Below are 9,897 nucleotides of genomic sequence, written 5' to 3' on the forward strand. Positions count from 1 at the left end.
TCGAACTAGAAGTAATCTAGCCCGTAGGCTTAATAGTCAAGTGAGTGATTTCGAACTCGAAGTAATGTAGCTCTTAGGCTTAGTAGTCGAGTGAGTGATTTCAAACTCGAAGTAATGCAGCCTGTAGGCTTAGTAGTCGAGTGAGTGATTTCGAACTCGAAGTAATCTAGCCCGTAGGCTTAATAGTCAAGTGAGTGATGTCGAACTCGAATAATGTAGCCCGTAGGCTTAGTAGTCGAGTGAGTGATTTCGAACTCGATGTAATGTAGCCCGTAGGCTTAATAGTGGAGTGAGCGATTTCGAACTCGAAGTAATGTAGCCCGTAGGCTTAGTAGTCAAGTGAGTGATTTCGAACCCGAAGTAATGTAGCCTGTAGGCTTAGTAGTCGAGTGAGTGATTTCAAACTCGAAGTAATGTAGCCCGTAGGCTTAGTAGTCGAGTGAGTGATTTCGAACCCGAAGTAATGTAGCCCGAAGGCTTAGTAGTCGAGTGAGTGATTTCGAGCCCGAAGTAATGTAGCCGTAGGCTTAGTAATCGAGTGAGTGATTTCGAACTCGAATTAATGTAGCCCGTAGGCTTAGTAGTCGAGTGAGTGATTTCGAACTCGATGTAATGTAGCCCGTAGGCTTAATAGTCGAGTGAGCGATTTCGAACTCGAAGTAATGTAGCCCGTAGGCTTAGTAGTCGAGTGAGTGATTCGAACTCGAAGTAAGGTAACCCAAATGCTTAATAGTCGAGTGAGCGATTTTGAACTCGAAGTAATGCAGCTTGTAGGCTTAGTAGTCGAGTGAGTGATTTCGAACTAGAAGTAATCTAGCCCGTAGGCTTAATAGTCAAGTGAGTGATTTCGAACTCGAAGTAAAGTAGCTCTTAGGCTTAGTAGTCGAGTGAGTGATTTCAAACTCGAAGTAATGCAGCCGGTAGGCTTAGTAGTCGAGTGAGTGATTTTGAACCCGAAGTAATGTAGCCCGTAGGCTTAGTAGTCGAGCGAGTGATTTCGAACTCGAAGTAAGGTAACCTAAAGGCTTAATAGTTGAGTGAGTGATTTCGAACTCGAAGTAATGCAGCCCGTAGGCTTAGTAGTCGAGTGAGTGATTTTGAACCCGAAGTAATGTAGCCCGTAGGCTTAGTAGTCGAGCGAGTGATTTCGAACTCGAAGTAATGTAGCCCGTAGGCTTAGTAGTCGAGTGAGTGATTTCAAACTCGAAGTAATGTAGCCCGTAGGCTTAGTAGTCGAGTGAGTGATTTTGAACTCGAAGTAATGTAGCCCGTAGGCTTAATAGTCGAGTGAGTGATTTCAAACTCGAAGTAATGTAGCCTGTAGGCTTAGTAATCGAGTGAGTGATTTCGAACTCGAAGTAATGTAGCCCGTAGGCTTAATAGTCAAGTGAGTGATTTCGAACTCGAAGTAATGTAGCTCGAAGGCTTAGTAGTCGAGTGAGTGATTTCAAACTCGAAGTAATGCAGCCCATAGGGTTAGTAGTCGAGTGAGTGATTTCGAACCCGAAGTAATGTAGCCCGTAGGCTTAGTAGTCGAGTGAGTGATTTCGAACTCGAAGTAATGTAGCCCGTAGACTTAGTAGTCGAGTGAGTGATTTCAAACTCGAAGTAATGTAGCCCGTAGGCTTAGTAGACGAGTGAGTGATTTCGAACTCGAAGTAATGTAGCGCATAGGATTGGTAGTCGAGTGAGTGATTTCGAACCCGAAGTAATATAGCCCGTAGGCTTAGTAGTCGAGTGAGAGATTTCGAGCCCGAAGTAAAGTAGCCGCAGGCTTAGTAGTCGAGTGAGTGATTTCGTACTCGAAGTAATGTAGCCCGTGGGCTTAGTAGTCGAGTGAGTGATTTCGAACTCGATGTAATGTAGCCCGTAGGCTTAATAGTCGAGTGAGCGATTTCGAACTCGAAGTAATGTAGCTCGTAGGCTTAGTAGTCGAGTGAGTGATTCGAACTCGAAGTAAGGTAACCCAAATGCTTAATAGTCGAGTGAGTGATTTCGAACTAGAAGTAATCTAGCCCGTAGGCTTAATAGTCAAGTGAGTGATTTCGAACTCGAAGTAATGTTGCTCGTAGGCTTAGTAGTCGAGTGAGTGATTTCAAACTCGAAGTAATGCAGCCTGTAGGCTTAGTAGTCAAGTGAGTGATTTCGAACTCGAAGTAATCTAGCCCGTAGGGTTAATAGTCAAGTGAGTGATTTCGAACTCGAATTAATGTAGCTCGTAGGCTTAGTAGTCGAGTGAGTGATTTCAAACTCGAAGTAATGTAGCCCGTAGGCTTAGTAATCGAGTGAGTGATTTCGAACCCGAAGTAATGTAGCCCGTAGGCTTAGTAGACGAGTGATTGATTTCGAGCCCGTAGTAATGTAGCCGTAGGCTTAGTAGTCGAGTGAGTGATTTCGAACTCGAAGTAATGCAGCCTATAGGCTTAGTAGTCGAGTGAGTGATTTCGAACTGAAGTAATCTAGCCCGTAGGCTTAATAGTCAAGTGAGTGATTTCGAACTCAAAGTAATGTAGCTCGTAGGCTTAGTAGTCGAGTGAGTGATTTCAAACTCGAAGTAATGCAGCCCATAGGGTTAGTAGTCGAGTGAGTGATTTCGAACCCGAAGTAATGTAGCCGTAGGCATAGTAGTCGAGTGAGTGATTTCGAACTCGAAGTAATGTAGCTCGTAGGCTTAGTAGTCGAGTGAGTGATTTCAAACTCGAAGTAATGCAGCCTGTAGGCTTAGTAGTCGAGTGAGTGATTTCGAACTCGAAGTAATGTAGCTCGTAGGCTTAGTAGTCGAGTGAGTGATTTCAAACTCGAAGTAATGCAGCCTGTAGGCTTAGTAGTCGAGTGAGTGATTTCGAACTCGAAGTAATGTAGCTCGTAGGCTTAGTAGTCGAGTGAGTGATTTTGAACCCGAAGTAATGTAGCCCGTAGGCTTAGTAGTCGAGCGAGTGATTTCGAACTCGAAGTAAGGTAACCTAAAGGCTTAATAGTTGAGTGAGTGATTTCGAACTCGAAGTAATGCAGCCCGTAGGCTTAGTAGTCGAGTGAGTGATTTTGAACCCGAAGTAATGTAGCCCGTAGGCTTAGTAGTCGAGCGAGTGATTTCGAACTCGAAGTAATGTAGCCCGTAGGCTTAGTAGTCGAGTGAGTGATTTCAAACTCGAAGTAATTTAGCCCGTAGGCTTAGTAGTCGACTGAGTGATTTTGAACTCGAAGTAATGTAGCCCGTAGGCTTAATAGTCGAGTGAGTGATTTCAAACTCGAAGTAATGTAGCCTGTAGGCTTAGTAATCGAGTGAGTGATTTCGAACTCGAAGTAATGTAGCCCGTAGGCTTAATAGTCAAGTGAGTGATTTCGAACTCGAAGTAATGTAGCTCGAAGGCTTAGTAGTCGAGTGAGTGATTTCAAACTCGAAGTAATGCAGCCCATAGGGTTAGTAGTCGAGTGAGTGATTTCGAACCCGAAGTAATGTAGCCCGTAGGCTTAGTAGTCGAGTGAGTGATTTCGAACTCGAAGTAATGTAGCCCGTAGACTTAGTAGTCGAGTGAGTGATTTCAAACTCGAAGTAATGTAGCCCGTAGGCTTAGTAGACGAGTGAGTGATTTCGAACTCGAAGTAATGTAGCGCATAGGATTGGTAGTCGAGTGAGTGATTTCGAACCCGAAGTAATATAGCCCGTAGGCTTAGTAGTCGAGTGAGAGATTTCGAGCCCGAAGTAAAGTAGCCGCAGGCTTAGTAGTCGAGTGAGTGATTTCGTACTCGAAGTAATGTAGCCCGTGGGCTTAGTAGTCGAGTGAGTGATTTCGAACTCGATGTAATGTAGCCCGTAGGCTTAATAGTCGAGTGAGCGATTTCGAACTCGAAGTAATGTAGCTCGTAGGCTTAGTAGTCGAGTGAGTGATTCGAACTCGAAGTAAGGTAACCCAAATGCTTAATAGTCGAGTGAGTGATTTCGAACTAGAAGTAATCTAGCCCGTAGGCTTAATAGTCAAGTGAGTGATTTCGAACTCGAAGTAATGTTGCTCGTAGGCTTAGTAGTCGAGTGAGTGATTTCAAACTCGAAGTAATGCAGCCTGTAGGCTTAGTAGTCAAGTGAGTGATTTCGAACTCGAAGTAATCTAGCCCGTAGGGTTAATAGTCAAGTGAGTGATTTCGAACTCGAATTAATGTAGCTCGTAGGCTTAGTAGTCGAGTGAGTGATTTCAAACTCGAAGTAATGTAGCCCGTAGGCTTAGTAATCGAGTGAGTGATTTCGAACCCGAAGTAATGTAGCCCGTAGGCTTAGTAGACGAGTGATTGATTTCGAGCCCGTAGTAATGTAGCCGTAGGCTTAGTAGTCGAGTGAGTGATTTCGAACTCGAAGTAATGCAGCCTATAGGCTTAGTAGTCGAGTGAGTGATTTCGAACTGAAGTAATCTAGCCCGTAGGCTTAATAGTCAAGTGAGTGATTTCGAACTCAAAGTAATGTAGCTCGTAGGCTTAGTAGTCGAGTGAGTGATTTCAAACTCGAAGTAATGCAGCCCATAGGGTTAGTAGTCGAGTGAGTGATTTCGAACCCGAAGTAATGTAGCCGTAGGCATAGTAGTCGAGTGAGTGATTTCGAACTCGAAGTAATGTAGCTCGTAGGCTTAGTAGTCGAGTGAGTGATTTCAAACTCGAAGTAATGCAGCCTGTAGGCTTAGTAGTCGAGTGAGTGATTTCGAACTCGAAGTAATGTAGCTCGTAGGCTTAGTAGTCGAGTGAGTGATTTCAAACTCGAAGTAATGCAGCCTGTAGGCTTAATAGTCGAGTGAGTGATTTCGAACTCGAAGTAATGTAGCTCGTAGGCTTAGTAGTCGAGTGAGTGATTTTGAACCCGAAGTAATGTAGCCCGTAGGCTTAGTAGTCGAGCGAGTGATTTCGAACTCGAAGTAAGGTAACCTAAAGGCTTAATAGTTGAGTGAGTGATTTCGAACTCGAAGTAATGCAGCCCGTAGGCTTAGTAGTCGAGTGAGTGATTTTGAACCCGAAGTAATGTAGCCCGTAGGCTTAGTAGTCGAGCGAGTGATTTCGAACTCGAAGTAATGTAGCCCGTAGGCTTAGTAGTCGAGTGAGTGATTTCAAACTCGAAGTAATTTAGCCCGTAGGCTTAGTAGTCGACTGAGTGATTTTGAACTCGAAGTAATGTAGCCCGTAGGCTTAATAGTCGAGTGAGTGATTTCAAACTCGAAGTAATGTAGCCTGTAGGCTTAGTAATCGAGTGAGTGATTTCGAACTCGAAGTAATGTAGCCCGTAGGCTTAATAGTCAAGTGAGTGATTTCGAACTCGAAGTAATGTAGCTCGAAGGCTTAGTAGTCGAGTGAGTGATTTCAAACTCGAAGTAATGCAGCCCATAGGGTTAGTAGTCGAGTGAGTGATTTCGAACCCGAAGTAATGTAGCCCGTAGGCTTAGTAGTCGAGTGAGTGATTTCGAACTCGAAGTAATGTAGCCCGTAGGCTTAGTAGTCGAGTGAGTGATTTCAAACTCGAAGTAATGTAGCCCGTAGGCTTAGTAGACGAGTGAGTGATTTCGAACTCGAAGTAATGTAGCGCATAGGATTGGTAGTCGAGTGAGTGATTTCGAACCCGAAGTAATATAGCCCGTAGGCTTAGTAGTCGAGTGAGAGATTTCGAGCCCAAAGTAAAGTAGCCGCAGGCTTAGTAGTCGAGTGAGTGATTTCGTACTCGAAGTAATGTAGCCCGTGGGCTTAGTAGTCGAGTGAGTGATTTCGAACTCGATGTAATGTAGCCCGTAGGCTTAATAGTCGAGTGAGCGATTTCGAACTCGAAGTAATGTAGCTCGTAGGCTTAGTAGTCGAGTGAGTGATTCGAACTCGAAGTAAGGTAACCCAAATGCTTAATAGTCGAGTGAGTGATTTCGAACTAGAAGTAATCTAGCCCGTAGGCTTAATAGTCAAGTGAGTGATTTCGAACTCGAAGTAATGTTGCTCGTAGGCTTAGTAGTCGAGTGAGTGATTTCAAACTCGAAGTAATGCAGCCTGTAGGCTTAGTAGTCAAGTGAGTGATTTCGAACTCGAAGTAATCTAGCCCGTAGGGTTAATAGTCAAGTGAGTGATTTCGAACTCGAATTAATGTAGCTCGTAGGCTTAGTAGTCGAGTGAGTGATTTCAAACTCGAAGTAATGTAGCCCGTAGGCTTAGTAATCGAGTGAGTGATTTCGAACCCGAAGTAATGTAGCCCGTAGGCTTAGTAGACGAGTGATTGATTTCGAGCCCGTAGTAATGTAGCCGTAGGCTTAGTAGTCGAGTGAGTGATTTCGAACTCGAAGTAATGCAGCCTATAGGCTTAGTAGTCGAGTGAGTGATTTCGAACTGAAGTAATCTAGCCCGTAGGCTTAATAGTCAAGTGAGTGATTTCGAACTCGAAGTAATGTAGCTCGTAGGCTTAGTAGTCGAGTGAGTGATTTCAAACTCGAAGTAATGCAGCCCATAGGGTTAGTAGTCGAGTGAGTGATTTCGAACCCGAAGTAATGTAGCCGTAGGCATAGTAGTCGAGTGAGTGATTTCGAACTCGAAGTAATGTAGCTCGTAGGCTTAGTAGTCGAGTGAGTGATTTCAAACTCGAAGTAATGCAGCCTGTAGGCTTAGTAGTCGAGTGAGTGATTTCGAACTCGAAGTAATGTAGCTCGTAGGCTTAGTAGTCGAGTGAGTGATTTCAAACTCGAAGTAATGCAGCCTGTAGGCTTAGTAGTCGAGTGAGTGATTTCGAACTCGAAGTAATGTAGCCCGTTGGCTTAGTAGTCAAGTGAGTGATTTCGAACTCGAAGTAATGTAGCTCATAGGGTTAGTAGTCGAGTGAGTGATTTCGAACCCGAAGTAATGTAGCCCGTAGGCTTAGTAGTCGAGTGAGTGATTTCGAACTCGAAGTAATGTAGCCCGTAGGCTTAGTAGTCGAGTGAGTGATTTCAAACTCGAAGTAATGTAGCCCGTAGGCTTAGTAGACGAGTGAGTGATTTCGAACTCGAAGTAATGTAGCGCATAGGATTGGTAGTCGAGTGAGTGATTTCGAACCCGAAGTAATATAGCCCGTAGGCTTAGTAGTCGAGTGAGAGATTTCGAGCCCAAAGTAAAGTAGCCGCAGGCTTAGTAGTCGAGTGAGTGATTTCGTACTCGAAGTAATGTAGCCCGTGGGCTTAGTAGTCGAGTGAGTGATTTCGAACTCGATGTAATGTAGCCCGTAGGCTTAATAGTCGAGTGAGCGATTTCGAACTCGAAGTAATGTAGCTCGTAGGCTTAGTAGTCGAGTGAGTGATTCGAACTCGAAGTAAGGTAACCCAAATGCTTAATAGTCGAGTGAGTGATTTCGAACTAGAAGTAATCTAGCCCGTAGGCTTAATAGTCAAGTGAGTGATTTCGAACTCGAAGTAATGTTGCTCGTAGGCTTAGTAGTCGAGTGAGTGATTTCAAACTCGAAGTAATGCAGCCTGTAGGCTTAGTAGTCAAGTGAGTGATTTCGAACTCGAAGTAATCTAGCCCGTAGGGTTAATAGTCAAGTGAGTGATTTCGAACTCGAATTAATGTAGCTCGTAGGCTTAGTAGTCGAGTGAGTGATTTCAAACTCGAAGTAATGTAGCCCGTAGGCTTAGTAATCGAGTGAGTGATTTCGAACCCGAAGTAATGTAGCCCGTAGGCTTAGTAGACGAGTGATTGATTTCGAGCCCGTAGTAATGTAGCCGTAGGCTTAGTAGTCGAGTGAGTGATTTCGAACTCGAAGTAATGCAGCCTATAGGCTTAGTAGTCGAGTGAGTGATTTCGAACTGAAGTAATCTAGCCCGTAGGCTTAATAGTCAAGTGAGTGATTTCGAACTCGAAGTAATGTAGCTCGTAGGCTTAGTAGTCGAGTGAGTGATTTCAAACTCGAAGTAATGCAGCCCATAGGGTTAGTAGTCGAGTGAGTGATTTCGAACCCGAAGTAATGTAGCCGTAGGCATAGTAGTCGAGTGAGTGATTTCGAACTCGAAGTAATGTAGCTCGTAGGCTTAGTAGTCGAGTGAGTGATTTCAAACTCGAAGTAATGCAGCCTGTAGGCTTAGTAGTCGAGTGAGTGATTTCGAACTCGAAGTAATGTAGCTCGTAGGCTTAGTAGTCGAGTGAGTGATTTCAAACTCGAAGTAATGCAGCCTGTAGGCTTAGTAGTCGAGTGAGTGATTTCGAACTCGAAGTAATGTAGCCCGTTGGCTTAGTAGTCAAGTGAGTGATTTCGAACTCGAAGTAATGTAGCTCATAGGGTTAGTAGTCGAGTGAGTGATTTCGAACCCGAAGTAATGTAGCCCGTAGGCTTAGTAGTCGAGTGAGTGATTTCGAACTCGAAGTAATGTAGCCCGTAGGCTTAGTAGTCGAGTGAGTGATTTCAAACTCGAAGTAATGTAGCCCGTAGGCTTAGTAGACGAGTGAGTGATTTCGAACTCGAAGTAATGTAGCGCATAGGATTGGTAGTCGAGTGAGTGATTTCGAACCCGAAGTAATATAGCCCGTAGGCTTAGTAGTCGAGTGAGAGATTTCGAGCCCAAAGTAAAGTAGCCGCAGGCTTAGTAGTCGAGTGAGTGATTTCGTACTCGAAGTAATGTAGCCCGTGGGCTTAGTAGTCGAGTGAGTGATTTCGAACTCGATGTAATGTAGCCCGTAGGCTTAATAGTCGAGTGAGCGATTTCGAACTCGAAGTAATGTAGCTCGTAGGCTTAGTAGTCGAGTGAGTGATTCGAACTCGAAGTAAGGTAACCCAAATGCTTAATAGTCGAGTGAGTGATTTCGAACTAGAAGTAATCTAGCCCGTAGGCTTAATAGTCAAGTGAGTGATTTCGAACTCGAAGTAATGTTGCTCGTAGGCTTAGTAGTCGAGTGAGTGATTTCAAACTCGAAGTAATGCAGCCTGTAGGCTTAGTAGTCAAGTGAGTGATTTCGAACTCGAAGTAATCTAGCCCGTAGGGTTAATAGTCAAGTGAGTGATTTCGAACTCGAATTAATGTAGCTCGTAGGCTTAGTAGTCGAGTGAGTGATTTCAAACTCGAAGTAATGTAGCCCGTAGGCTTAGTAATCGAGTGAGTGATTTCGAACCCGAAGTAATGTAGCCCGTAGGCTTAGTAGACGAGTGATTGATTTCGAGCCCGTAGTAATGTAGCCGTAGGCTTAGTAGTCGAGTGAGTGATTTCGAACTCGAAGTAATGCAGCCTATAGGCTTAGTAGTCGAGTGAGTGATTTCGAACTGAAGTAATCTAGCCCGTAGGCTTAATAGTCAAGTGAGTGATTTCGAACTCGAAGTAATGTAGCTCGTAGGCTTAGTAGTCGAGTGAGTGATTTCAAACTCGAAGTAATGCAGCCCATAGGGTTAGTAGTCGTGTGAGTGATTTCGAACCCGAAGTAATGTAGCCGTAGGCATAGTAGTCGAGTGAGTGATTTCGAACTCGAAGTAATGCAGCCTGTAGGCTTAGTAGTCGAGTGAGTGATTTCGAACTCGAAGTAATGTAGCTCGTAGGCTTAGTAGTCGAGTGAGTGATTTCAAACTCGAAGTAATGCAGCCTGTAGGCTTAGTAGTCGAGTGAGTGATTTCGAACTCGAAGTAATGTAGCCCGTTGGCTTAGTAGTCAAGTGAGTGATTTCGAACTCGAAGTAATGTAGCTCGTAGGCTTAGTAGTCGAGTGAGTGATTTTGATTAAATTACAAGTATACCCTTAACTGTTCTCCCTTCCATCTCTTTCTCTTCTCCACCTTATCTCCATTGACGTCCACCACCATAAAACAACCTACAATTACCACCTTCCAATTACAAACCAAAATTAGGAGTCCTAGTACATTAGTCACAAGTTTTCAGAGTCCAGATTCAATTCTAACACAAGAAATAGAATGCAAAACTTCAAACTCCATTAAAGTTGG

This window comes from Nicotiana tabacum, chromosome 14, assembly GCF_000715075.1.
Source record: "Nicotiana tabacum cultivar K326 chromosome 14, ASM71507v2, whole genome shotgun sequence".
Classification (NCBI taxonomy): Eukaryota; Viridiplantae; Streptophyta; class Magnoliopsida; order Solanales; family Solanaceae; genus Nicotiana; species Nicotiana tabacum.